Genomic DNA, 27192 nt, shown 5'->3' with positions numbered 1-27192 from the left:
CATTACAATCTTTTGCCTTAATCTCAACCTCTAGGTAGCTACGATTACAGGTGCGAGCCATCAGCAGCCAGCTATAATTTGAAATTCCAATGGTAGTAGAACACTAAAATAGCCTTAGGACAATTTTGGTCCTAATTATTCCCAAGGCCTAGTAATGATATAGACATATTGCAAATTATCACTGAAATTTATTTATTAGTATGAAAAGGTTTTCTTTTAAAGATCACTTTGTATACAATTGTGAATAGCAATATATACTGAAAAAATAAGGGAAAAATTTTCCCTTTTTTTCTTAATTAGAAGATACCCTGGAGGGTTTCTTTTTTGTATTTTATTTATTTTTTTACAGTTTCAAACGTTAGGCCATGGGTACATTTCTTGTACTATTTGTTACCTCCTCCCTCATTCCCCCCTCTCCCTCCCCTTTCCCTCTCCCCCCACGAGTTGTTCAGTTGGTTTATACCAAATGGTTTTGGAAGTATTTCTTTTGGAGTTGTTTTTTTTTTTTTTTTTTTTTTTTTTTTTGGCCAGTCCTGGGCCTTGGACTCAGGGCCTGAGCACTGTCCCTGGCTTCTTCCCGCTCAAGGCTAGCACTCTGCCACTTGAGCCACAGCGCCGCTTCTGGCCGTTTTCTGTATATGTGGTGCTGGGGAATCGAACCTAGGGCCTCATGTATCCGAGGCAGGCACTCTTGCCACTAGGCTATATCCCCAGCCCCAGTTGTTTGTCTTTTTATCCTTTGTATCTCTATTTTGATATTCCTTTTCACTTCCCTAGTTCTAATACCAGTGTATACAGTATCCAGGATACTCAAATGAGATACAGTAATAGCACGGGTACAACCACAGGAAGGGGATACAAAAGGATCATCAACAAATGAAGCTACTGTTTCACATGGCATGTTGAAAGTAATTACAACAGTGATATAACACTCATTTCCATAATGTGGAGTTCATTTTACTTAGCATCATCTTATGCATTCAACATTTACCTTTTTGTGAGTATAGAGATAAAATCCTAGACTCTTCAGTTTATGTGGTAAAGGATATACCTAGAGGAGTGATACTGAGGGGAAAGACTAAGTGAACTTTCCTTGTGGGAAAAATATAAATTGTTTTGGTGAATAAGCACATTGAGCCAGAATGTGTTTTTCAGAATTGGCCACTACAGTTGTTTATCCTGCCTATCCCTTTTGTAGTAATACTCTACTTATTTAGGAATGTGGGTTAATTTCTATGTTTTGAATCTGGACACATGTTTCTGTGTCTGCCTTGACCAAAAGGCTTCAGTAAAATGACCTCTAGGACTTCAGAAGTTAGGGCACAAAAATGCTACACACTTGCTTCTTGCTATCCTAGGAAGCTCTTTCTTGAGACTCAAATGCATTTTAAGGAAGCAAGTCATACGAAGTGGTCTGATATTGTTACTCTAGTTGACAATCCCAGATAAGGTCTCAACTTTATTACAAATTCAAGGAAAGAGAATTATCACTTAAACTGGAAGAATTTATTATACTTACATCACATAAGACACCACAGCAAAGTATAGACAGTAAAGAATATACATGGCTTTCACTGGTAAAATGTAATCTAGTATGAACATGATGATCAGGAGACAAAACACCTGTAGAATACTTAAAGATAGAAGTAGACAGTGTTAAAACATAAGTAGCCAAAAATTATTAAGTATCAAAATTAGTGAATAAGATGGAATTTAACTCTATTAGAAAAACCGCAAATATATAAATCTATCATTCTTCCAACCATAACAAAGGACTTATTTTGATAAGCGATGGGCAAGGGAAGGGTTAAGCCCACTCTACTTTGTGTTTCAGGAAAAGAATATAATGTTCAATAAATAAATGTTGATTAAATAAAAGTGAAAAGAATGAACTGTAGTAATTAAGTTCACTATAAAGAGATCATCAGTGGTCTTAGATCTAAATATTCTCAGACATTGATGTTCCTCCACAGGGCACACATTGATGACCCTATGTAAATGAGGATATACATCTTCTTTTCCCAGTTCACTTCACATTTTCTCCAAATACGCATCAATGTGGGTCATTTCTGTAACTCTGGTATTTAGGAAATAGAGGCAGGGGGATATCAAGTTCAAGGTTAGCCTAATTTACATAGTGAGATCCTATCTCAAAAGGCCTAGGACTGGAGATGCCACTCATGGGCAGTATTTCCCAAGCATATGTAAGGATCCTGGATCCCAACCCTAGCACTACAAAAACCAAATTAGGAATCTCTAGGCAATTTATTTCTACAATTTACCAAATTATACACACCTGACTTCTACACAAAAACATCAAAAATTAATTTCAAATTGAATTATATGCGTATGGACTTAAGCAACTAGCACAGTTTCTTACACACAATGGAGTTTATTTAGTGTCATCATCTTGTGTCCTCTGAAGATCTGAGCAAACTTTTCTAACTAGAGGAGTACAGTAGCCTTTGGCAATCTCCAGTTTTTCAGCTTTAGCTATACCATATTCCTGAGAGAAAATACATAATATTAGACAAGGGGTATAATCATAAAGCACTCTATACAAACTGTTGAAATAAAGAATTTTAGCAAGATTGTATTATTAAATATTGTATTGTATAAATATTGTATTATAAAACTTGTTGGAACATTACAGAACTTGAGAGTGTGACATTTCTGCAACTGCAAACATACTATTTTCAAACTGTCAGGAATAAGATAATGTATTTTGTGGTGAAACTGACAAAACAAGAAACTTCTGAAAAGGACAGAATGAACAAAGGAATACAATCTTTTGTGAGTAGTACTCAATGTAATACATTAAAAGAGAGATGGACTGAAGTTAGGAAAACTAAAATATAGACCGGGCAATTAACATAAAAAGAAATATAAACTTAAATCAAGAGAATTTTAACCATTTAACCATTGTGATGTCAGAGAAAAAAGTCCAATACATTATTAGACTCAGACTTTTCCCAATAGTTTAAAGTTCTAACTGGTGGTAAGAAGAGAATCCACAGAATGATCAAACTTGATGTCTATAATCATGAATTAATTAGAACTGTAAGGAATTGGTGATATATGAAATATCTAGATAGGGTAACAATTTTATAGTAATTGTGATGAAATTAGCTTCAAAATCACAGGTTATAAATTGATTTGTATGAAAAAAGGAAATCTGTGATTTGTGTGAATGATAGCAGTGGAAAGAGATAGGGAATACTGTGAGGTGTGGGGACTCAGGCAGAAAGGAAGGAGAATATCCTAGCAGGAATTCACACACACACACACACACACACACACACACACAGCTGCTCCACGTTCATTTTCAAACACTTTTGCTTAAAAGCTATTGCCTGCCAACAGATAACTCCATAAAGATAGATGCCAAACCTCAGAATAGATGACAGATCTTGGGGTTAGGTTTTTTTAAAGTAAAGCTTATTTTCCTACGTCAATAATTTTGCCACTATAGATGACTGTGAGTTGGGTATACAAAAGGTATATATGTATATACAATGTTTCACTCTTAAAAGAGTGACATTTTTGCTTATCTGCTACCATCTTTTAACACCAATTCTTAGATTTGGACTCATATTTAGTTACAATATGTCTGACATAAACAGAAATGGTTAAGATGGCAGATTAGGCTTAATCTTTGTGTGATGATTTCCATGACAGTGTGTTGGAATTTATGGCACAAATTTTCCACATTTCATAATATATAATTAATGAAAGTAACTATCTTCAAACTCAAAAAATGCGTGTTGTCTTAATTAAGAAATTTTTACTATCAAATATAAGCTTTAAATATTCATATGTATTATCATGCTCTCATGAATATTTTAAAGCATAATTTTAAACCAGCATAGTAATTTACTGATGATAAAAGGGAAATGTTAAACCTATAATAGCCTAAATATCTAGTATAATTAAAATTATCTTAACTGCTAAAATGATTTGTATAGACCATTGTGGTCATATGTAAATTTAGATAAATCAATTTTAACTGTACACATACCTTGTATAAATGTCCAAATATATAGCTGCCCTTTCATATAAAATATATAGGTAACACCATATACATAAATATCTACAGGTCGGCTTTAAATTCCCACTTTTTAAATTTATCACATTTACTTGGACTTTCTGTGAATATCAAGAAACACTGACATTATATATTATACATATTTAATATTCAAAAAGTATATTAGGGAATATAGCATATACTTTGTTGATTTCAAACTTTAGTTCACAGTTGGAATAACTGATCCACTCCAATCTCAACTTTGTAATACCCAAATTATTTTAGTATTAAGTTAGAAAAAGATCTTAACGTGACATCTGGAATGTTTTTACTCCCAACATATTTTTTATATCATGTGCTTCATAATAAGTTTGTTTATTATTTTAAGTTAATTCTCTGTGTGACAGCATTTTTTTTCCAAAACCATAGAATATATAATACCAAAAAAAAATTCTAGTGCCAATATGTAGATAATCTACTTATATGATATCACATCTTAATTTAAATAACATGCCAACGTAGTTTCAGTAGTTGTGACATTTAGGTAGAGTGGGAGTTTGTAAGTTCTTTTCCTTCCCAGTCAATTTTCTGTGAACTTAAAATTATTCTAGTTAATAAAATCTACTTAAAAAGTTACTATAATTAAATTGTCCAAACAGCTAATATGTATATTATCAACAATAAAAAGGTTATAATATAAATTCATGAAAGTTATGGCTTATCCAGGATTATGAAAGTCAACTATCTCTTATCCTACGGTAATACAAATTTTAAAATATATGTTTATACATTAATATAAGAAAACCAAATCTGAAGAATAACTTGCTTGAGGGATAACATCTGCTAATGCCTTTGAGAGCCTATATAATTCCATTGTATTTTCTAATTTAAAGGAACCATTATGCTGGACATCATATTTTATACAGTCGTATATGTCAGGGATTTTACTGATATCATATATTCCATTCTTTGTTTTAAAGTCTTTCTCCAACTTGGACCATCTACATAGCATAAGCTCCAGTGTTTCACTATGGTAAAGCTGTATATTTACAACAAATTACGTTTTCAGTATATATGACTTGAGGGGCTGGGGATATGGCCTAGTTGCAAGAGTGCTTGCCTCATATTCATGAGGCCCTGGGTTCAATTCCCCAGCACCACATATACAGAAAACTGCCAGAAGGGGCGCTGTGACTCAAGTGGCAGAGTGTTAGCCTTGAGCACAAAGAAGCCAGGGACAGTGCTCAGGCCCTGAGTCTAAGCCCCCGGACTGGCAAAAAAAAAAAAAAAAAAAAAAAGTATATATGACTTGAAAATCTGATTAAGATTTACATTGAAATGTTGAATATTAAAGTTTTGTTTTGTTTTTGAAACGAAGTCACACTATGCTGTTTAATTTGGTTTCAACTTTATTTTTATCACGAACATTGGCCTTCAATTTCCTATCCTCTTGTCTCAGGCTCCTGAGTGCTAGGATTAGAGGCATATGCCACTATGCTTCGCCTCTTTACTACAATTTTTGTTTTGTGCTTGCCCTAATATTCGAACTCAGGGCCAGGACGCTGTCCTTGAGCTAGAACTCTACTACTCAAGTCACAATTCCACTTACAGGGTTTTTTTTTTTTTTTTTTTTTTTTTTTTTTGGTGCTTACTAGGAGATCCTCACAGACTTTCTTACCCAGACTGGCTCTGAACTGCAATCTTGATATTTCAGTTAGGGTTACATATGTGAGCCACAGACTCCAGGCTTGTACTAGATTTTTAAGTGGAATAAAAAATGTAAAACAGGGCTGGGAATGTTGCTTAATGGTAAATTGATTGCCTACCATGCATGGAACCCTGGGTTCTATTCCTCAGTACCACATGCACCGAAAAAGCTGCCAGTGGCGCTGCAGCTCAAGAGGTAGAGTGCAAGCCCTGAGCAAAGGAAGCTTAAGGACAGTGCCCAAGCACCGAGTTCAAGCCCCAGGACAGGCAAAAAAGAAAACAAAAAATGTAAAACAATAAGATGCAATACTTGCTATTGTATAAAAAGATAACAAAGAACTACTAATATATATTAGATAATATATACAGTAAGATCATTTTATTTGAAAATATGGGGCTGGGAATGTGGATTAGTTGTAGAGTGTTTGTCTAGCATGCAAGAAGCCCTGAGTTTGATTCCCCAACACCATATACACAGAAAAAGCCAGAAGTGGTGCTGTGGCTCAAGAGATAGCATGCTAGCCTTGAGAAAAAAGAAGCTGGGGACAGGGCTTTGGCCCTGAGTCCCAAGCCCCAGGACTGGAAAAACAAAACAAAACATTGTTACACATATTTTGGCTAAGTGTGGTCAAATTTTGAAAAATTAAAAAATTCAAAACTTAAAAACAATTCCATTTGCTCCTTTTGCAACTTGGCTGATGTAGACAAGTATTCAGTAAATACATGTGAAAGCTTATTAGTTGCACTTAAAGCACTGTAATATTTTCTGAGTATTTCTCTGCACTTAATTTAGTGAAAATATGATTCCTAAAACTCAAATAGTACCCAAAAGAAGGATGAAAGTTATGACAGTCTTCCAAAGTGAAAGGGCATACAATGTGCTTAATTTAAGTAATAATGTAAAAATTTTAGATTTGCTGAAAAGTAACATGTGCTTAGCAGAAGTTAGGCAGCACTTTAAGAAAAATAAGCTAAGTAACTGCAGTTTATTTAATTCTATGTGTACGAAGAATGAATGCTCTTTCCTTAATGTAGTCTCCTTGGTACATACATGGATACCAACAGACTATTGTAACATACATGTGGTAGAGTGCATGCTTTGCATATATTTTTAAATATAAAATATCACTATAGGCATATGCCATTACCTGTATTCTTTTAGACTTGGATAAGTACTTGGTATAAATACCTGGGTAAGAAATTGAGTTTAAGTGGGGAGGAAGATAGCACCAAAACAATAGGGAGGCGCCCCAACTCACTACAACCAAATAGTAAACTGGGAACTCCAACACCAAATGCCCCATCAAGAGACCGGCAAACCTAACAACCAGATCAGAGTAACTCAGGAAACAAAAACGAACAAAGAAAGAAAAGCCTATGATTTGCATGGAGCCGGAAAATCTCCAGGGTAACCCCTCCAACCCTGCCCGAACAGGGCCAGGCTGGGAAAATGGTCTGAAAGCCAGGAAATGGGACTGCAGGGATGTCCACTCTCTCCTCTCCTCTTCAATATAGTACTAGAATTCCTAGCTAGAATAATTAGGCAAAAAGAAAACATAAAGTGGATCCAAATAGGAAAAGCTGAAGTTAAATTTTCTCTCTTCGTAGATGATATGATCCTATACCTAAAGAACCCCATAGACTCTACTCCTGATCCAAAACTTTGGCAAAGTAGAAGGATATAAAATAAATCCTCCAAAATCAATGGCTGTTATATACTCTAACAACCTGAAGAGTGAGGCTGAAATTAGAAAATCAACACATTTGCAATAGCCTCAAATAACATAAAATACCTAGGAATAACATTAACCAAAGAAGTGAAAGAACTCTATGATAGGAACTTAAAAAATCTAAAAAAGGAAATTAAGGCATAACTAAGGAAATGAGAAAACCTCCCATGCTCCTGGATTGTGAGGATTAACATCATGAAAATGTCAATATTACCAAAAGCTATCTACAAATTCAATGCAATACCCATCAATATCCCAACATCATTCTTTAATGAGATAGAGGAAGCAATTCATAAATTAATATGGAACAATAAAAAACAATATAAAAAACAATCCTAAGTAAAAAGAACAGTGCAGGAGGACTATCAATACCAAACTTTAAATTGTACTACAAAGCTATAGTAATAAAAACAGCTTGGTACTGGTACAAGAATAGACCTGAGGACCAATGGAACAGAATTGAAGATCCAGAAATGAACCCACAGACCTACAGCTACCTAATCTTTGACAAAGAAGCTAAAAATATTGGTTGGAACAAAGACAGCCTCTTCAACAAATGGTGTAGGCAAAACTTGGTCAGCACCTGTTACAAACTACAACTAGACTCCTATATATCACCCTGCACCAAAATCAACTCCAAATGGATCAAAGACCTGGACATAAAATCAGACACCCTGAAAATTTACAAGAAGAAATAGGAGAAACTCTATGACTCCTTGGCACTGGAAGAAACTTCCTCAACAAAGGCCCAGAAATGCAACAAATCAAAGAAAGGCTAGACAAGTGGGACTTTATCAAACTGCAAATCTTCTGCAGGGCAAAGGATATAGCTCCTAAGATAAATAGAAATCCCACAGATTGGGAAAAGATCTTCACCAGCCATACAACGGACAAAGACCTGATATCTAGAATATTCACAGAACTCAAAAAGTTAAATTCCACCAAAACAATCAAAGAAGCAACAGCCCTCTCAACAAATGAGCTGAAGACCTAAAAAGTGACTTCCCTAAAGAGGAAATGAGAATGGCCAAGAGTCACATGAAAAAGTGCTCTACATCACTGGCCATAAAGAAATGCAAATCAAAACAACATTGAAATACCACCTCACCCCAGTAAGAATGTCTAATATCAGGAAATCTTATAATAATAACAAATGCTGGAGAGGATGTGGCCCAAAGGGAACTCTACTAAATTGTTGGTGGGAATGCAAACTTGTTCAACCCCTCTGGAAAGCAGTGTGGAGGTCCCTAAGAAGGCTCCTAACATAGAGCTCCCTACAACCCTGCAGCCCCACTTTTTTAAAGGAAGACCACACTAAAGCCACCAGCACAATTATGTCCATCACAACCCAACTTGTCATCACTAAAACATGGTACCAACCTAGATGCCCCTCAGTAGATGAGTGGATAAGGAAAATGTGGTACATGTACACAATGGAATTTTATGCCTCTATCAGAAGGAATGACACTGCCCCATTCATAAGGAAATGGAAGCAATTGGAAAAAGTCATACTAAGTGAAATGACCCAGACCCAAAGAAACATAAACCCTATGGTGTCCCTCATAGGGAATAGCTAGTACACGAATAGGCTAGTCACGGTAGAAGACCAAAATACCCCAATAACTACACCCATATGACCACATAAGTAGATGGGAAATGAAATGAACTCCATGTTATGGAAACAAGAGTTATACCACTGTTGTAATTATTCTCAACATGCCATGTGGACTCGTACTACTTTTTTTCTCCTTGTCAGTTTGTTTGACTGAGTGGTTTGTCTAGTTTTGTTTCTCATGTAGTCCTTTCCTGTGCCTGTACCCTCACTAGTACTGTACTACATCCTGGATATTGTCTGATGAGGGTAATAGAACTGGGTAAAGGAGAGAGAATACCCAAATCGAAAGACAAAGAACAAAAAGACAAACCATTCTAAAAGCAACACTTAGAAACCATTTGATGTAAACCAACTGGACGACTCTTGGAGGGAGAGGGAAATGGGAGTGGTGAAATGAGGGAGGAGGTAACAAGTAGAACAAGAAATGTACTCACTGCGTTTTATATGAATCTGTAACCCCTCAGTATCACATTTTGACAATAAAAAAATTGAAAGAAAAAATATCATAGGAGAAAAAAAGGATTAAAAATTACCCCCAAAAAATGTCCACTAAGTTATCAGTTTTCACTTATGTATTATTTTCACAAAAATCTTCTCAAAATTAATACTTAGTTATAAAGTATTGGTCACAGATTACTAACTTTTTCAAAGCTAAAATTCCCAACACGATTAAGAATAATTATTTAATACAATTTCAAATAATATGGCAAATACATAGCCACAGAAAGTATACGCTTATCTGTCAAAAAACAAAGGTAGACAGAAGTTGAGTATTCCATAAAATACTTTGATCAAAAAGTTTCATTTTTTTAAGTTTTTCCTTTTTTTTTTCTTTTGTTTAAGATAAATTGTGGCTGTGAGTTTAGGATGACCTAGAAATGGATATCCTCCTTGTCTCAGCTTGTCTAATGATGTGATTACAGGCAGGTTGGCTCACTTATTTCTCTCTTGACTACATTTTCCTATCAAACAAGGTAATTCTTGCTTGCTTTCTGGTTGCTTCTCAAAAATATAGGTAAGGATATGCTAACAATGATTTTATAGTTTGAATAAAACTCATACATAGCAATGTATTCTCTGGTGAATTTGAATTTGAATTTTTATCTCTTATTAAGAAGTAAAAAGAATTGCCTTTTGTTAAAATAATAAGTTTGTGAGAAAGATTTGAAAGACGAGGAAGGGAAAATTCTCTGTAAATCATATAGTGATATAATAGTTATCTTTGATGGAAAAAAAGTACTATAGGCTTTTCATTCTTTGAAGTTAAGGGCAAGAGATAAAAGAAAGATTGTGCCTGGTATTATCATTTTTCTTTATCTTTTTAACTCCAAGAATTTTAGGTGTCAAAAAATCAAACCATTTTCTCTGCCTGTAAGATTATGTGCACCACTCCTTCCTCTTTATCGTCATTATCACACAGAACAAGGACTTGATTTCAGCTGTCTTAAGTTGATCCAAAGCTGTCTATACAGACTAAATAGAAGAGATAAGGAAGACAAAACAGACACTGCAGGGATAGATTTACCTCCCCTGGTGCGGGGATGCTAAGCTTACTTCCTTATCAGTGCTCCCCTTTTCACCCTCTCCCCTGGGCACCCGACCAGCGGGCAGCCAAAGTGGAGCAAAGGGAAACAGGCTAGCCTAAGGTGCACGTGGCCGAATGAGATCCCCTTTTCCTCTCTCCTTACCCACCAGTGAAGCCAGGTGCAGTCGGATCTCAGAAACGCTTTGGAGAGCAATCCAATTTAATCGGGAGGGGCTCACAGTAATATAGTAATGATGACGAGGATTGAGCATGAGCTGGCGATAGGCTGGCGAGCTTGTCCATCCAAGAGCAACTCCCAAGGACCTCCCTCATGGGCTAACGTCACTTCCCATAGTACCGCCCTCTGGGCAAAGCCCGCAAAAGGAGAGCACACGTGCTCGCTGGTGCAAGGTGGGGGGTGGTCTCAAAGCTACCCCTTCTGGTTCTGGACCCAGAAGGAGATAGGTGTGGCTCACTTCCACACTGCCCCAGGGCTGGGGGAAGGGCAGAGTCTCAGGAGCGCTCTCCTCGCCCTTCCCCCCTTAAGGCCAAGATGAATCCCCAACAAGACACTCAAGAAAAAAGATGATGACTGGTATGAAGACTTTTCCCAATCACATGTGATTATGTGAAAATCTATACTTATTTGACTGGACTCCTCAATTTCTGGCCTGTCCATACACTACTAAAGTGACACAATTCTTGTGTGGAAGGAGATGGAAGAGCTACTAAGATAGCTACTAAGGTCTCTCATAGGAGTTATATGTATGCATATGAATGATCTTTGTAAATGACTGATGCATTCAATTATTCAATGGGAGGAACAACCAAAAGAATGCTTTAGATTTGTAAAAACAATAGCGATAAAAACCAATGATATGAATTACTTCATATTTATGCCTAGATTACCTTGAAACACAATGATTATATCAGATTAAATTTTGCTATAAATTTAAATATATCAGTTAATTCTAAATACTCTACTTTATAATTTACTATTTTTTAAACATCTGTCTACAATTCTCCTCATATATGCTTGATGCCAATAAAAACAATAAAACAAGACAAAACTGAAAGAGTAAGGTTTTAGTCAAAGGAAAGAAATTTTAAAGAAAGAAAATGTGAAAAGAGAAACACAGAAAAAATACAGGAAAACAAACACAGTAAGCAAAATAATATTACCAAAAAAAAAATCCCAGTAAAACAAACAAATAAAAAACAGAAAACAAAAAACAAACAACAACTCAAAAATGAAAAATAATTTTTTTAATGGAGTCGTCCTTGTTTTGGTGGGCTCTCTTCAGTCTCTGGTTTCCTTGCGATGGTCTAGTCTATTTTCCTGATGTTTGGCTGGTTAGATTTGCTTTCAGCTTGCAGGGGTGTATCTGCTCTGACCTTCCTCCCCTGTTAGTTAAATCCTGGGTCTCTGTGGTTTGCATAGCTTGCAGGTAGGACTTGGGTATCCTCTGTAGTTGGGAGACGCTGAACAGTCTGGATCCTCCTGTCTCCTGTGGGGCCACTGCCTTTAATGCCTGGCTCTGAATAGGCTGCAGACTCAGCAGGGCAGAGCACCTTCGGCCTGGTTTACCTAGCTGACAGTCCCGTGTCTGGGCGTAGGTTACCCCCTCCTGGGCTCTGGGGTGACTTTCCCTGAGCGGAGCTGGCTGTGGAATTGAGCTCAGTTTGCAGGTGGGATTTGGAAGTTGGGCATCCTCTGTAAAGGGGTTGTTTATCTGTCTCGGGAAATATTTACTCTTCTGTCTGATTGTTCCATGCTGTACCTGCTTGCTGCTTTTGGTTTCATTTTTGAATTTCTGGTTTCTGGAGAGTCAGCAGTCTCAGTATCATTGGGGCAAGGTGGGGTGGGGCACCTCTGGCTGAGTTTACCTGAGTCCATGAATCACGGCCCTGGAACAAGCCTCCCACCTGGGCAGTGTGATATTCTCCTGAGCGGCACTGGCTCTCACTGCTCAGTCACTCTTGCCCTTTTCAAAGATGGCCCCTTGTCCTTGCTTTCCTCTGGCCCACTTTAGTTTCAGTGTTAAACTTGATAAAATTGTTTGTTTGTTAGTCCACTACATAAAGAATATTTGGGAATACTTTTATTCACATTTTCAGTTTCTTTAACTAATTTACTGCCGACAGAGATCTGGTCCCCTAACTCAATAATTCACAAATAATGAGAAGAGGATTTAGGGAGAAAGGAAACAAATGTTTATTAAGTTTTCCAGGAAAAATGAGGACTGTGTAACCTACATATCTTATAGAAAGGCCCAGACATGGTAGCGCACAGTTGTAATATTAGCACTCGGGAGGCTGAGGCAGTAGGATCACAAACAGAAGGATAGCTTGGGCTACAAAAGGAGATTGTCTCAAAAAAATAAAAGAGAAAATTAACAAACTAAATTAGAGTCTGTACTTGATAGTGTATTCCTTCAGTAGGATTTAATATTGCTGATTTCTGTCAGGAGCTCATCCATGAGACTATAAGATAGTATAGAAAATGAATGATCCACGTGTGAAACTGTAACCTCTCTGTACATCAGTTTTATAATAAAAACTTAAAAAAAAAGAAAATGAATGATCCTAGAGCCTTTGAATTCAAATGGTTCTTATGATTATAAATGAACCTTTCATTCTAGAAAAAGCTCAAGTATTCTTCATATATTCTTATTAATCATATTCATACCTCACACATAGTTTTTACTCTTCTACATACCTATTACTCATATATTTACTCTATTCTCATACATACTGATCCTCTATAGTTTCCTAATTTATTTCTATAGAATTTCTTACCCTTAGTATGTAAATTGTTCTCAAGTTTCTCAAATAACACAGTAATTCTAGTGATTATATTCTTCCAGCTATTCTTCCAGATATAATAAAATGGTATAATGAAATATCCTGGGTGTACAGTATATGTATTGTCTGGTAATGTGTTGGCACTTAATTCTCTTGTGAAATCTCAGTTGTGAAAGGTTGAATGGTATCTCTTTTTCCATTATTTCATTCTACCCATTTACTTTCAATCTTTCTAGATTCCTATTATTTATAGTGTGTCTTCTTTATGTATCAGTTTTGAAAGAGTGACATTGACCAAGGTGCAGTTTTCTTAGAAACTGGTCTGTTGAATTGAAAGATATCTTAAAATACATTTAAATTTACTTTTTAGCTGGTTTCATAGTCTTTATCATTTAATAATAAAACTTGACTTTGGGGATGGTTTATTACATAACCTTAAACAACTCACTATTTTTCTATTTGTTCTGCATCTTCTTAATTTTTTTCCGGTCACTTATTGACTTCCTTGAAGTTATTTTCCCCCAATAGGATGCCTGGTAATTTTGCATTATTTTACTATCATTTCAATGGTTAGCCTTGAGCTAAAAATATGGATTATTTGCTTGTTAAAGTGAAAAGAACTTTTTTTTTTTTTTTTGGCCAGTCCTGGGCCTTGGACTCAGGGCCTGAGCACTGTCCCTGGCTTCTTCCTGCTCAAGGCTAGCACTCTGCCACTTGAGCCACAGCGCCGCTTCTGGCCGTTTTCTGTATATGTGGTGCTGGGGAATCGAAACTAGGGCCTCGTGTATCCGAGGCAGGCACTCTTGCCACTAGGCTATATCCCCAGCCCCCAAAAGAACTTTTAATACTTAGTAAGCAATGGGAACATCTTGAAATATTTTCATTCTGTTTACTCTTCCATGTTATTGTTATATTTTCACTTTACATATGTTTTAGAAAATATATTTTAAATCTCAGTCATTATTATTATTTACAGTAAATCTTTACACTTGGAGCCTTAGAATGCTTTAGAATATTGATGATGATGGTAACCCATCCCTATAATTGGAGCTACTCAGGAGGCAAAGATAAGGATTGTAGTTCAAGGCCTGCCTGGGCAAAAAGTTAATAAGTCTGTCAATCAATAATAAACCTACCATGGTAGTGCATATGTTTTTAACCCAGATACCAAAAAGCATAGAGAGATGGTCATTATCCAAAACAAGCCCTGGCTAAAATGTGAGGCCATATCTGAAAAATAACTAAAGAAAAAAGGGTTGGCAGTGTGGTTCAAGTGGTAGGGTATTTGCCTAGAAAACATGAAAACTTGAGTTCAGTCCTCACTTCAGCACAATCATAGCTTATGACCTCATCTCAACTCACTGAGCTGAGCTCATCAAAGCTCCAAGAGAAGGTAAGATTAGGAGGACTGTAATCCCAGACCAGCTTGGGCAAAAATGTTCATACGGCCTTATCTCAACAGAAAAAGCTGGACATGTTGGTATGCTCATGCTATCCCAGCTGTTATGTCACATGTAAATAGTAGGACCAGGGTTTAGGCTGGCTGATGCAAAAAGTGAGACCCTTTGTCAGAAATAACCAGAGCAAAGCCAAATGGCTCACAACCATAATCCTAGCATCTCAGGAGGCTGAGATCTGAGGATCATGATTCCCAGCCAACCTAAACAGAAAAGTTCAAGTGACACTTACCTTCCATTAACCACCCAAAAGCTGGAAGTGAAGTTTCGGTTCAAGTGGTAAAGTACTTGCCTTGAGCAAAGAAACTCAGGGACAGCACCCAAGCCTGAGTTCAAGCCTCAAGACCAACACAAAAAGAAAGGAAGGAAGGAGGAGGGAAAGGAGAATGAATGAAGGGAAGGAGAGAAGGGAGGGAGGGAGGGAAGGAGGGAAAGGAAGGAGGGAGGGTAGGAGGAAGGAAGGAAGGAAGGAAGGAAGGAAGGAATAGCCAGAGTAAAAAATGCTGATATAGTACCTGCTATAGCAAGCACAAAACCCAGATCCCAAGACCCTTGCCACAAAAAAAAATATTAGAATGGGGATTGTGCTTTATGTATCTGTATCATAGAATAACCCCTAGTACATAGTATATATTAAGTGTAGTATTTAACATTATTGAATGATTTTTATGCATTATCACATTTATTGGAAATATATGGAGTCAAATTTAATTAATCTGAAATTTGTACATTTTAAAGCTCTGTTTTAAATTTTGTCCCTGGGTTAAGAACATTTCTATATAATAAAACTAGTCTTTCATGTTGTAAATTGTTATTATTGTTGTTTGCATATTTCATGAAATTTAACTGAATATTTTACATGTACCAGATTTTATTTAACCCTTTGGTTTGAGCTTATGGCCTCATGTTTGTTAGGAACTCAACCCCTTGAGCAATCCTCTACCTCTATTTTTTTTTTTTTTTTTTTTTGCTTTAGCTGTGTTTTAGATAAGATCTCAAACTTTTGCCTTTGATTCTCCTACCTATGCCTCTGATGTAGCTTGGGTTATAAGCACAAGCCACTATGCTAATACTATTTTATTACATGGAGTCTCTTTAACTTTTCCTCATGTTATTCTGAAACTGAAATTGTCATAGTCCTAGTCTCTGCTTTCTTTGTAGTTGAGATTACAGGCAGAGAGCCACTGTGCCTGGCAGTACATGTCTTTTTCTATTGTCTTTTGAAATTTTGTTGGTTTAACTTTCCATAGAATATATACATATTTTGAAATCAAGACTCAGTCATCTTTCTCACACTACCTAGTATATTAGATTGTTATAGGGCTTAATTAATATTAATTCATTTCAGACAAAAAACATAGTGATTACATTAGTTGGTATTTGAATTTGTTTTTAATTTGAATTTGAAGAAGTATTTTGGGGGGATGGGGTAAGTGGTCCTTTGGTATAGGATCTTGCCATGTAGCCCCCAGCAGCCTGGAAATCCTCATTCTCTTACCTCAGTTTCTGCAGTGCTCAGATTATAGTGTTTTACCACTGTGACTAACTCAGAAGAGATTTTATAAAATTGAATTTTAAGTGTATTATATTTTTCTCACAGAATTAACCCAGGAGATCTTTTAAAATTGATAATGATGATGAACCTCATACTTCTAAAAGAGATGAGACTGATCAAGCTGTGTTGTTTAAACCAGTGCTATCAGAACCAATTCATATTCACAGGAAGTCTCCACTTCTGCGAGCTAGGAAGGTGGCTACCAGTGAAGTAAGTGTATTAGTCAGAGCATGTTTTTCATGAAGTAAACTAACTATATATCAGTGAAACTGAAAAGAAAATACAGCTTTAATTATAGAGCTTGGGATTTTAACAAATTTTTGTCAACTTTGTCTATTTTTCAAACAAATTTTTAAAATGTAGTCATAATAAGAAAACAGATAAAAAACAGATGAGTTTTAAACACTTTATATATATACTTTTTATAATGAAATTGAATACAAATATTAAATAAGTTCTTTATAAGAACTTGATAGACTGGTATGTTTGTCATGCCACATTAGGTTATTCTTCAATAAAAATTATTTTAGAAAGTCTGCTTTTAAATGAATAAGGAACTTTTGCTAAAAGTATGCAAGAATTGCAAAAAGTGCATCAACAATAACTGATTCTAGTAACACTTATACATAATTTTAAATATCTTTATAAATATTTGAAAATTTGATGGTATAATTGAAGAAGCTACCTTAAGATCTACAATTAAATAGGTAAATCAATTATACATACTAATAGAAGTATATTTTTTATCATCTGCATATCTTTTTTACTCCTTCATTTTGAATTATCTACTCTAGATTGATCTTTGTCGTACTGATTAATGGCAATACATAGTGTTTCCTAATTTTCTAACAATAACTAGCTAAATTAGGCTAAAGATAGAACCACCAGTTTTTAAGATACCTTTCGTTGAAATTTGCATGTTCCAGGTTGTAACACATAATAAAGAATATAAATATAAATGTAAAAAAAAAGTTTATTTCTACAGTAGCAAATTGTAGTAATGTGTTTTAAGATTCTCAATTGTCAAATAATTTGACAATTGTATCTAGGAAAACAACCTACTAATAATGTAGATCCTTTTAGCTTGATCACTTAATAAAAAGTAGGTCATGGGCTGGGAATATGGCCTAGTGGTAGAGTGCTTGCCTCATAAAAAGTAGGTCATTACAAATTATGCTAATTAAGCTTATCTTGAATATGACATTTTATATTAATTATAAAAGATGTTGTGTTTTAAAACATAAAGAGAATGATTAACAGTACTTGATTATTTATTCTATTATACCTTATTTGAAAAATGAGAATTCTGGGACTGTGTCCGGGTGTACTCATCTTTAGAAATGCTAGAAATGACCTCTATTAGTATAACATAAACTATCATTTGTGTGAGGGTGGTGATTTTGATGTGCTGTTGAACAGCAATCTGCAGTTAACCAGTTTGTTTAGACTTTCACAATAAAACACTCTTCTTCTTTCCAGAAGGTAATACTGACACAGCACCACAAGATATTTGAGTCTTTACTTTGCATCCCATCTGTATTTGTAAAGCCTTCAACTAAATCATTGCCCTTGTTGATGCTTAGAGCACAGAACATATTTATAAACCTTTTTCTCATAAATACCTAGTTGCTTGCAAAAGATTATTTCTATGCCAGGCTAATCTTTTACTTCCATAAGGTAAATTATTCAAGTAAAACCTTGAAGACTCATTCCGGCATCGACTATCTCTATGGAGATCAGAAGTTTGTTCTTTCAAAAGATACACAGAGAAAAATACTATTCTCTTCATTTTGTGCAAGTAGACTGACTCTGTCCTCATAGACTCATACACAAATATGCAAACACAAACATGGAACAATTAGAATGTTTGCTGCATGTTTTGCCTACTGAACTTTGTAAAATAATCTTTGGGAGTGGGTAAACACATAGCTTGGAAGTGTAAAAAAATAGTCTGTGTCCATCTTATGAATTTTTTTACTTGTCAAGCAGACAGACTTTATTTTTCACGATATATACATTGAAATCTCTTTAACCTCTTATACAATCCTTTGTGCTTTCAGTGAAATATTCATCCAAAATAGCACAAAATCTTCTCAATATCTAAAATTAAGCAAAATACTTTCATAATTAAATATTTTCCAAAAAAGAAATATTAAACTCATTCCAGTTTTTCAAGAGAAATTTTAAGTATTAAGCAGTATATAAGTATTTTAAGTTAAAAGATGTTTCTATAATGGTTATCCTTTGGCTCTCAAATTACTGTTTAATGGTTTTTAAACTATTTTTTTTCTTTCTGATCATTTGATCTCTGTTGTATCTAACTTTGCATGCTCTGCTTTTTGTTTGTTTGTTTGTTTGTTTTTTGCTCCCTTTCTCACTTCCAGGAAGAAAGCCCCCTGAGTGTGTCTAGCCCAAAGGGTACTAGTACTTGGCTGCATTATACCAGTGGTGTGGGTACTGGGCATTGAAGATGCAGATCAGGGGAATAAATTCTTCTTACCCTGTCTCCCCCAAATCATTCACTTTCACTGCCAGTATTTTTGGCTCATGGTAACAGGTTTTTAAATTTTATTTCATTAAGCATTTTTCTTCCCTGAAATCAGAGCAACAAAGCATTGTCTTTGAAGACATCTAATCCCTTTCAATTTTACCCAGGTTCAACACAGAGTAAATCCTTCTGTTTTTAAATTTCAAGCTTGATTAAAAATAATAATGATATCTGACAATATCTTTTTTCTTTCTTTTTTTTTTTTTGCCAGTCCTGGGGCTTGGACTCAGGGCCTGAGCACTGTCCCTGGCTTCTTTTTGCTTAAGGCTAGCACTCTGCCACTTGAGCCACAGCGCCACTTCTGACCGTTTTCTATATATGTGGTTCTGAGGAATAGAACCCAGGGCTTTATGTATATGAAGCAAGCACTCTTGCCACTAGGCCATATTCCCAGCCCCTATCTGACAATATTTGAGGTAAAGAGAAACTGCTCACATTGCAAGTGCTTAGCATTTTTACTGAGAAAGTTAGAGATATCTAGAATTTTTTAAATCATCAATAAGTTTTGTTCTCCTGGAGTTTTGTTCTCCTGGATCTTTAGCTTACTGATTTAATGATTTCAAACAGAAAAGAAATCTTTATTTGATTTACTTCATTTTTTGAAAATGTTTACAAAGATAATTATGAAATTTCATTATAAGAAAGTTTACTAGCCCCTACTTCATAAATAAAAATTTTGATTCCATTTGAAATTTGCTGAGAGTCTAAACATTTAAATATCAAAATTGGTGTGGCCTGGTATAAATTAGCAAGGTACATCTAGTTTTGATCTTTTCCTCAATATTCCCTTTTGTCAAAGTATATAATTTAAGGGACACATACAGTATGTTTTTCTATGAACTTTGTAATATTTTAAAGTGCCCACCAAACAATACAATTCAAAATAAAATGACTTCAGAAGGACTTTCTCTGAGTTCATTTGGAAACTTAGAACACTTTTATGTTGTTACAATGGAAGGTTTGCTATCATAGATGACTTCTTTGGTAATTTCAGTAATTTCCTTTGGCAATGCAATGCATTTGATTATAGCAAGAGGGATTATGGTATCCATTAAGGCTGTCATACTTAAAGGTTACTCTGATAAAGCCTGTGCATGGGTCAGTAATTCTCTGGTGCCCTAAACAGTCTCTGTCTGTCTTTTCTTTTGTTTGTGATTGTTTTTTCTTCCCTTCAAATACAGGAGCTGTTTAAGCGTGGGAATTCGGCTTCTTTTGAAAGTGAATAAAATTATATCAATCTAGTAATGCTTTCTTCTCATCTGTCTTGTTTAATACATGATGTTTCATTCTGAATGCCTGCTTTGCACCACCTGATTGCATCAACCATATATGAAATGGACTCCCATAGGACAAGGATTGTGCATGATCTTTCATGTATTGTGTATCTCTACTAATATTTATCATACAGCTTATTAACCTTTGTCTGTCTGAAAGAGGCTGCATATGAAGTATGGATTTTTTTAGTTTATTTTACTGTTTTATTTCACTTATTTTGTGTTCCTTCTCCAGGTTGTATCTGAAAATGCTAATTACCTTCAGATACCAAGGACTAAGTTTTACTTCTAATCTTTAGGACTATACTATACTGCAGCATTATTTTATAAAAAGCCAATGATTAAGTTGATATGCAGAATGTTCAAAGTTACACAAAGACTGCTACTTAAGTTTTATGTCATGAATAATTATGAAGGTATTAAATTAATTAAATACTAAAACATTTATAAGTGCCCTGCATCAAGTTAAGTACTGGGGATATACAGATGAGGTCCTTGTTCTCCAGCCACTGTAATACGCCTGCTTAGTGATAATATTATGTAACTTATTAATTGTCCTATGTAGACCTGGTATTGTGGTTAATGGGAGACTGTACCTCTGTTCAAGATACATATTTAGAGATGATAAATGATGAGTTGATGCATACAACTTATTTTCAAATGGTACAGCAAAAAATGTGTATGTGTGTATATAGACAAGTAAATATGAAAATATTGGCTGTTGGCATACTGAATAAACCTCTGTTCTATATGTAAATTACCCAGTGGTAGGAATTTTCTTATAGTAACATAAAATAGATCAAGACAGGGGCTGGGAATATGGCCTAGTGGCAAGAGAGCCTGCCTCATATACATGAAGCCCTGGGTTCAATTCCCCAGTACCACATATATAGAAAATGGCCAGAAGTGGCGCTGTGGCTCAAGTGGCAGAGTGCTAGCCTTGAGCAAAAAGAAGCCAGGGACAGTGCTCAGGCCCTGAGTCCATGCCCAAGGACTGGCAAAAAAAAAAAAAAATAGATCAAGACAAGGACATTGATCAAATATGCAATATATAAAATAAACTGTGGTGCCAGGATTCTTATTATCAGAGAGAAAGAAGAAAGTTGGAATGGATTTAGTGGTGCTTAAAAGCCATAAAGTTGCTTCACTTTTCTCCTTAAAAATAAAGGCTCCTGGGGGTAAGGGAGTAGGGAACAGAAATGGAGGGACAAAGGTGAACAAATGCAGCAGTGGTACTCACTAGACACTATGTTGAAAACAAACTTGTGGGTGATGACAGGAGGGAAAAACTAGAAGAGAGACAGGGAAGGGGTGACACCCTTGTCCAAAAGGAAGGGAGTCTTTACCTGGCTTATGTAACTGTTACGCCTCAGTACATCACCTTTATAATAACAATAAAATAAATATATAATCTTTGTCTGGGAAGAATGGTGTTACATGGGAATTCACTCATAAGAAATGGGGAAGCCACATCTTAAGAGGTCAAATTGGGAGTCTTTATTAGAAATCCAGCCACTGCGGGTGGACTCCTATCACAAAGACTTGCAGCCCAGAATGTCACTACACAAGGCTTTAAAAGACAAAAACCATATACTTGGGGTGGATACTCAAGCCCAACCTATCTGAAGCAGAGCATAGAGGGAAATACTCAGAGGTTGAGCAAAGTGGACCTTATAGAGAAATAATCAAGAGCTATCATTCTCTCTAGCAAAGCTTTCTTGGGGCTAAACAGCATGACATCTGCAATTCAAAGAATGGCCTAGCTCAACTCCAGGTTTTTCAGAGCTGTGTGAAAAAGCCCCCTATCCCCACCCCCACCCCAACAAGGCACCACAATGGCTGTGAGGACAAAGTATGTTACTTAGAGCCGGTATCCTTATTTCATTGGCACTTGTAATTCCAGTACATGGGAGTCAGTTTGAAGACTACTGGGACTACATCGTGAAATCTTGTATAAAAATAGTCAAGCAAATAGAGGACCCAGCAAGATAGCTCCTCACCCATCATTCTGGGATTTTCCAGAATCTTGGCTTCCATTTTCCTCAAAAACACCCAGGAACTTAGCCTTGTCCTCAAGTCCACCTCCAAGTTTACTTAATTCTTAAGGAAGTGACTAAAACAAGGGTCCCTTTTGGGAAGGTTGTCATTGATCATGGAAGAGGAGGGTAAGAAATTGCTGGAAAGCACCAATTAAAAAAATTTAATACATACAATCTTTGTTTAAGAGAGACTCTACTGAACCCAATTTCCTTCAGCTCGATGAGATTCTCATTTGTTCCTTGTCTCCTGGGGCACATGTAGACCTAGTCCCCCCATAGGCTTACTCTTCTCTGTCCCCTTGCCCTTCCTTTCTTTATTTTGATGAACTGACACACAACTACCACTATTCTCTTCACTTATCTGTATCTACTTACTTAACTGTATCTATCTCTAAATAGGTCAAATGCTCTACCCAAATTTGGAAAAATTTAAGAACTAGTAAAAAACTGAAGACTTTTTACTTAAATCCAAAATGACAAGGATAAACAAGCTCTGCCCAAGTAGAATCTAGCTCTAATCTATTATTGCCTCTCTAGTTAAAGCTGAATGTTTGAATACTACCCAAATTACCTCTGATGAACTCCACAGTATTACTTTTCCCTATGAAAGCAAAAGAGCTAAAACTTATACTGCTAGTAAACCTATTACAACACACACCAGTTTTTCAGTTGACTTGCCAGGAGCCTCATGAATTGCTCTATGGAGGCCCCCAGTGAGCTGTATTTTTTGATAGGCTAACTGACTCCTTTGCTCCGTGGATCATACAGAGAACTGTGGGACCCAGAGGTGGTCACAACCCCATCTCATACAAGTTTTTGACATTTTATATTCTTTCAGGCAAAAGTACATAGAAATAAGGAGAAATGATTCCAGGATTTTAGGGATTCATTAACAATAATAATGGGAAAGTGAAATCTTCCTGTGGATCATCTTTCAAAATTATATCAATCCTAGTGATCCTAAACATTCCAACAGTGTATTTTGAAATCTACTGTAGACTTTATCCCCTTTGATTTTCACAAGTTCAAGTTGATATCATTATCATCGTTCCATTAAAACACTGAAATATGGATACTGGATCTAAGTAACTCCATCTTGTCCTCATTGCCATTTTGGCATCTTAATAGAGAATGGAGAATTTTCAACCACTTCCAAGAAGTCTAGAGGTCATATAGGAATTGCTTTGATCTGCAGTTGTGTTGTGGGTTGATACAAAATATAGAGGTAATATTCATTGAATTGCAGGTGTGTCATGAGTTGTTTAGTTCCAGGAAAGTTTTACTTTGGACAATACTTGCCCTTGGTTGTCCTTGATCCTTCACTGTAGATAGCTGGCTTCAGTAGAACAAGCTTCGCTAGCCTCCTACCATGTGACATCTGCCTTGGAGTTTTTGCTTTTTAAGCTTTGTAATAACTCCATTCGGGTTGGGGGTTCTTTGTGATGCTAGTCCTCCTGCAGTTGCTGGCTTTCTAATAAAGACTCCCTATGGAACCTCTATAAATGTGGCTTCTCTGTATCTTGCTGATTGAGTTCCCCATAACAACATGAAAACTTGGAGAACAGAATGTTTTTCAGACCACACAGCAAGAAAGATTCAAGCTCATGTGGTGCCTGAATTAGATTGATCTCCAATGATCTGAGCAAATCTCTATGATTATTAAGCTGAATAATTTTGCTAATAATGTGTTATTTCCAATTTCAAATGAGTTTTTAAATTTTATGAGGCTATTGAATGTCCCAAGAACAGTAACTACAGATGTTGGGAATTCCAGAAAAGAAGAGCTAAAAGTTAATTTATTCTGACAAAAGGATGGCTAACACAAGGTAAAACTACTTATCTCTAATTAACCTATGTCATTATTGAGTTCTGAACAGGAATATATAAATGTCTAAAATGTCACTCAGAAGCAATTCAGCTGAGAATGTTTGAAGACAGTATTTCTCCAGGAATGAATACCATATTTGTTACTCACTGGGAATGCTTACATCTTCATTTTTAAGCCAGAACCTAATCTTTTTTCTTTAGTTAAATCTTAGTTAAAGGAACGATGAGGTTTGAGATTAACAAGTATATTTTAACATCAACCTAAGTTAAAAATCCCTTTCCAAAGACTTAAAGTGAAATCTATCCAATTGTTTAAATCATCCCAATCTTGCTTATATATAAAAGGCTTCTCAGAAAAATAGTTAAACATGGTTATTGAGCTAGGATTGTGTTTTGCTTCATTTCATTTCATTTTATTTTGTTTCAAACAGCATCTCACTATGTACCCATGTTTAATTCAGGCTCTTGTGTCCTGGGATTCCTGCTGTTCAAAGCTTTTTCTGCTTAAGCTATATTTGTAAGAGTAACTTCACAAAATAGGCTTAAATTCCTCTCCTTCACTGCATCACTTCTTTCTTTACCATTATGACCTGCCAATTTCTAAAAAGAAGTAAAACATACAATAATAGTAACCACTAAAAATATACTTCTGATTATTTTGGAAGGCTAATGCTACTTTACTGAGGTTTTTTTGTGTGTGTGTGCCAGTCCTGGGGCTTGGACTCAGGGCCTGAGCACTGTCCCTGGCTTCTTTTTGCTTAAGGCTAGCACTCTGCCATTTGAGCCACAGTGCCACTTCTGACCGTTTCTGTATATGTGGTGTTGAGGAATCAAATCCAGGTCTTCATGTATACAAGGCAAGCACTCTACCACTAGGCCATATTTCCAGCCCCTTTACTGGGATTTTAAAGGAAATTGGCTGGGCAGAGACTAGGAAAGTGGACTAAATGATCATATTTTGTTGTTATATTGGTGGTGGGTGGTGTTTGTTTATCCTTTTTGTTTTGTCTTTTCAGAGTTGCAAAGGGGAGGGCCAGAAATGGAGAGAGGAAGGGTAAACAAATGCAATCATGCAATTCAGTATCTAGTATGGGGAAAATAAATTATGTAACTTGTGAGCAGAGATATGTGGGGAAAACTGGAGGAAAGTGAAGGAAGGGATGACATTGTCCAAAAAGGCAAATGTACTAATTACCTGACTTATGAAATGGTAACTCCTGTGTACAACACCTCAATAATAAATATAAAATTATATTCCAAAAAGGAATATCATTGTAGGAGTTTAAGAAAGGAGTATAGAAAACATCTAACCCATTCTAAATTTGCCCATTGTTATGAATTGAACTATTCTATTTGTAACCCAACTTCTAATGTGAGGACAATAGAAGATGATACTTTGCAGGAGTAAATAGGATGAGCACTCATAAGGAAGAAAGGACACAGCTTGATATTCCTCTCTGCATACTATCTGAGGGCAGAAGAACAAGACAATCTGCAGACAAGAAGAAGTACCTTAAGCCAGGGGCATAGTGGCACACATCTGTAACCCCAGCATGTGGGAGTTCTATGGAGACTAAGGTAGGAGGATTATGAGTTCCAGGCCAGCCTAGATACATGATAAATCACTCTCAATAATAAAAAAACTAAATAAAAAATTCTGTGTGTGAGGGGGAGTGCTAAGAGAAGAGTACTCTCAAACTGTATCTTAATCTTGGAATTTTTAAGGTCTAAAACTGAGAAATAAATATTTTGTTGTTGTTATTGTTGTTGTCTATCCAGTTCAGAGTTTCTTAACATGTTCATGTAAACTTATTTATTACTGGGTGCAGCAGAGGATTTTAAGGTTGGAGTCAACATGAAGGAACACAGAAAAGAGAGAAGAGCCAAGGCCTTGGAGTTACCCGAGTTGGACTTCTTCAGGAGGTTGATGAATGGACTGAGGTCATCCCCCAAAGTCCTATATTTGTACAAAGTTGTGGGGAGCCTGTGGCAGCAAGAAACAAGAACAAAAACAAGAAAAGCCTGCAAGGATTTTGGTGAACAGAAACCCTTAAATTCTGTTGGTTGACCATCTAGTAAAACCACTATGAAAATTAGTATGGAAATTTCTCAAAAACTCTTTTAGTTAGAAGAATCATGCAATCTACTCATATATTTGAAGGAGTGTAAGTCAAGATACAATAGAAGCATTTGCACAGCTATATTTATTGCAACACTATTCTCAGTGCCAAGCTATGAAAACAGTCCAGATGTCCTACAACTGATGAATGAATCAATCAAATGTGGTATAAGGACAATGGATTATTATTCAAACATAAAGAAGGATGATTTGCATATATGTGTGATATATAAGTATATATATGCATACATAGATATATGTGTATATATGTATATATGTGTGTGTGGGGGGGTGTAAGCCTAATAGCTTCCTCTTGCATAGCTTAGCATTTTCCTTTCCTCAGCAACACTAGGCCCATCAAGTAAGGGCAGTAAATAATTAGCCTCCACCCCATCTTCCTTGAGATGGCATTCATATAGGGCAACTATGACCATATAAGGCAACAACCCTTAGAGTGACCTCCAGGCCTGGGCAGTTGCAGGACCCCCCCGCCCCCATATCTACCATTTGACAGTAGCCTTCAATCATAGCCCACCAAGGTGAAGCCCCTGGTCCGAATGTCCACACTGAGGTCACAGCTTCTAAGACCTCCTAAGTTATATATGTCACTCTAGATAATAGACCGCATTTCTCATTTCTCCCTGGTGAGAAGGGGTCTTGCCAGTCCCTGTGCTGACAATAAACTTTTCCTTTGTTCTTCTGTATCTGGATGTCCGCGTGTTTTCTGGCATTGTCTAATATATTCTATCTATCTATCTATCTATCTATCTATCTATCTATCTATCTATCTATCTAACTATAGAGTGTGTATTTGTGTATGTGTTGAGAAAGTAAAAGTTATCTTAAGAGATTCTATGAAGCATGAGAAAAATTATGATTGGAGAAGAAAAATGTGATTGTATTAAAATCCAGCAAGCAGAATCTACTCAATGAAACTGGCTACACTAAAATGTTGGATTTTGGAGGG

The 27192-nt window shown here is 36.0% G+C and overlaps 1 long non-coding RNA gene across 1 annotated transcript; it reads left to right on the top strand.

Annotated features, from left to right (window-relative positions):
• Nucleotides 1-1804: 1804 nt before the first annotated feature.
• LOC125339980 lies at nt 1805-21077 on the top strand. Its single transcript, XR_007208662.1, has 3 exons — nt 1805-1930; nt 6223-6224; nt 21049-21077. It is a non-coding gene; the product is annotated as an uncharacterized LOC125339980 (long non-coding RNA).
• Nucleotides 21078-27192: the final 6115 nt, after the last annotated feature.

Source organism: Perognathus longimembris, chromosome 22 (genome assembly GCF_023159225.1).
Source record: "Perognathus longimembris pacificus isolate PPM17 chromosome 22, ASM2315922v1, whole genome shotgun sequence".
NCBI lineage: Eukaryota > Metazoa > Chordata > Mammalia > Rodentia > Heteromyidae > Perognathus > Perognathus longimembris.
The sequence above is the reverse complement of the archived record's forward strand: the minus strand, read 5'-3'. Positions and strand labels throughout refer to the sequence as shown.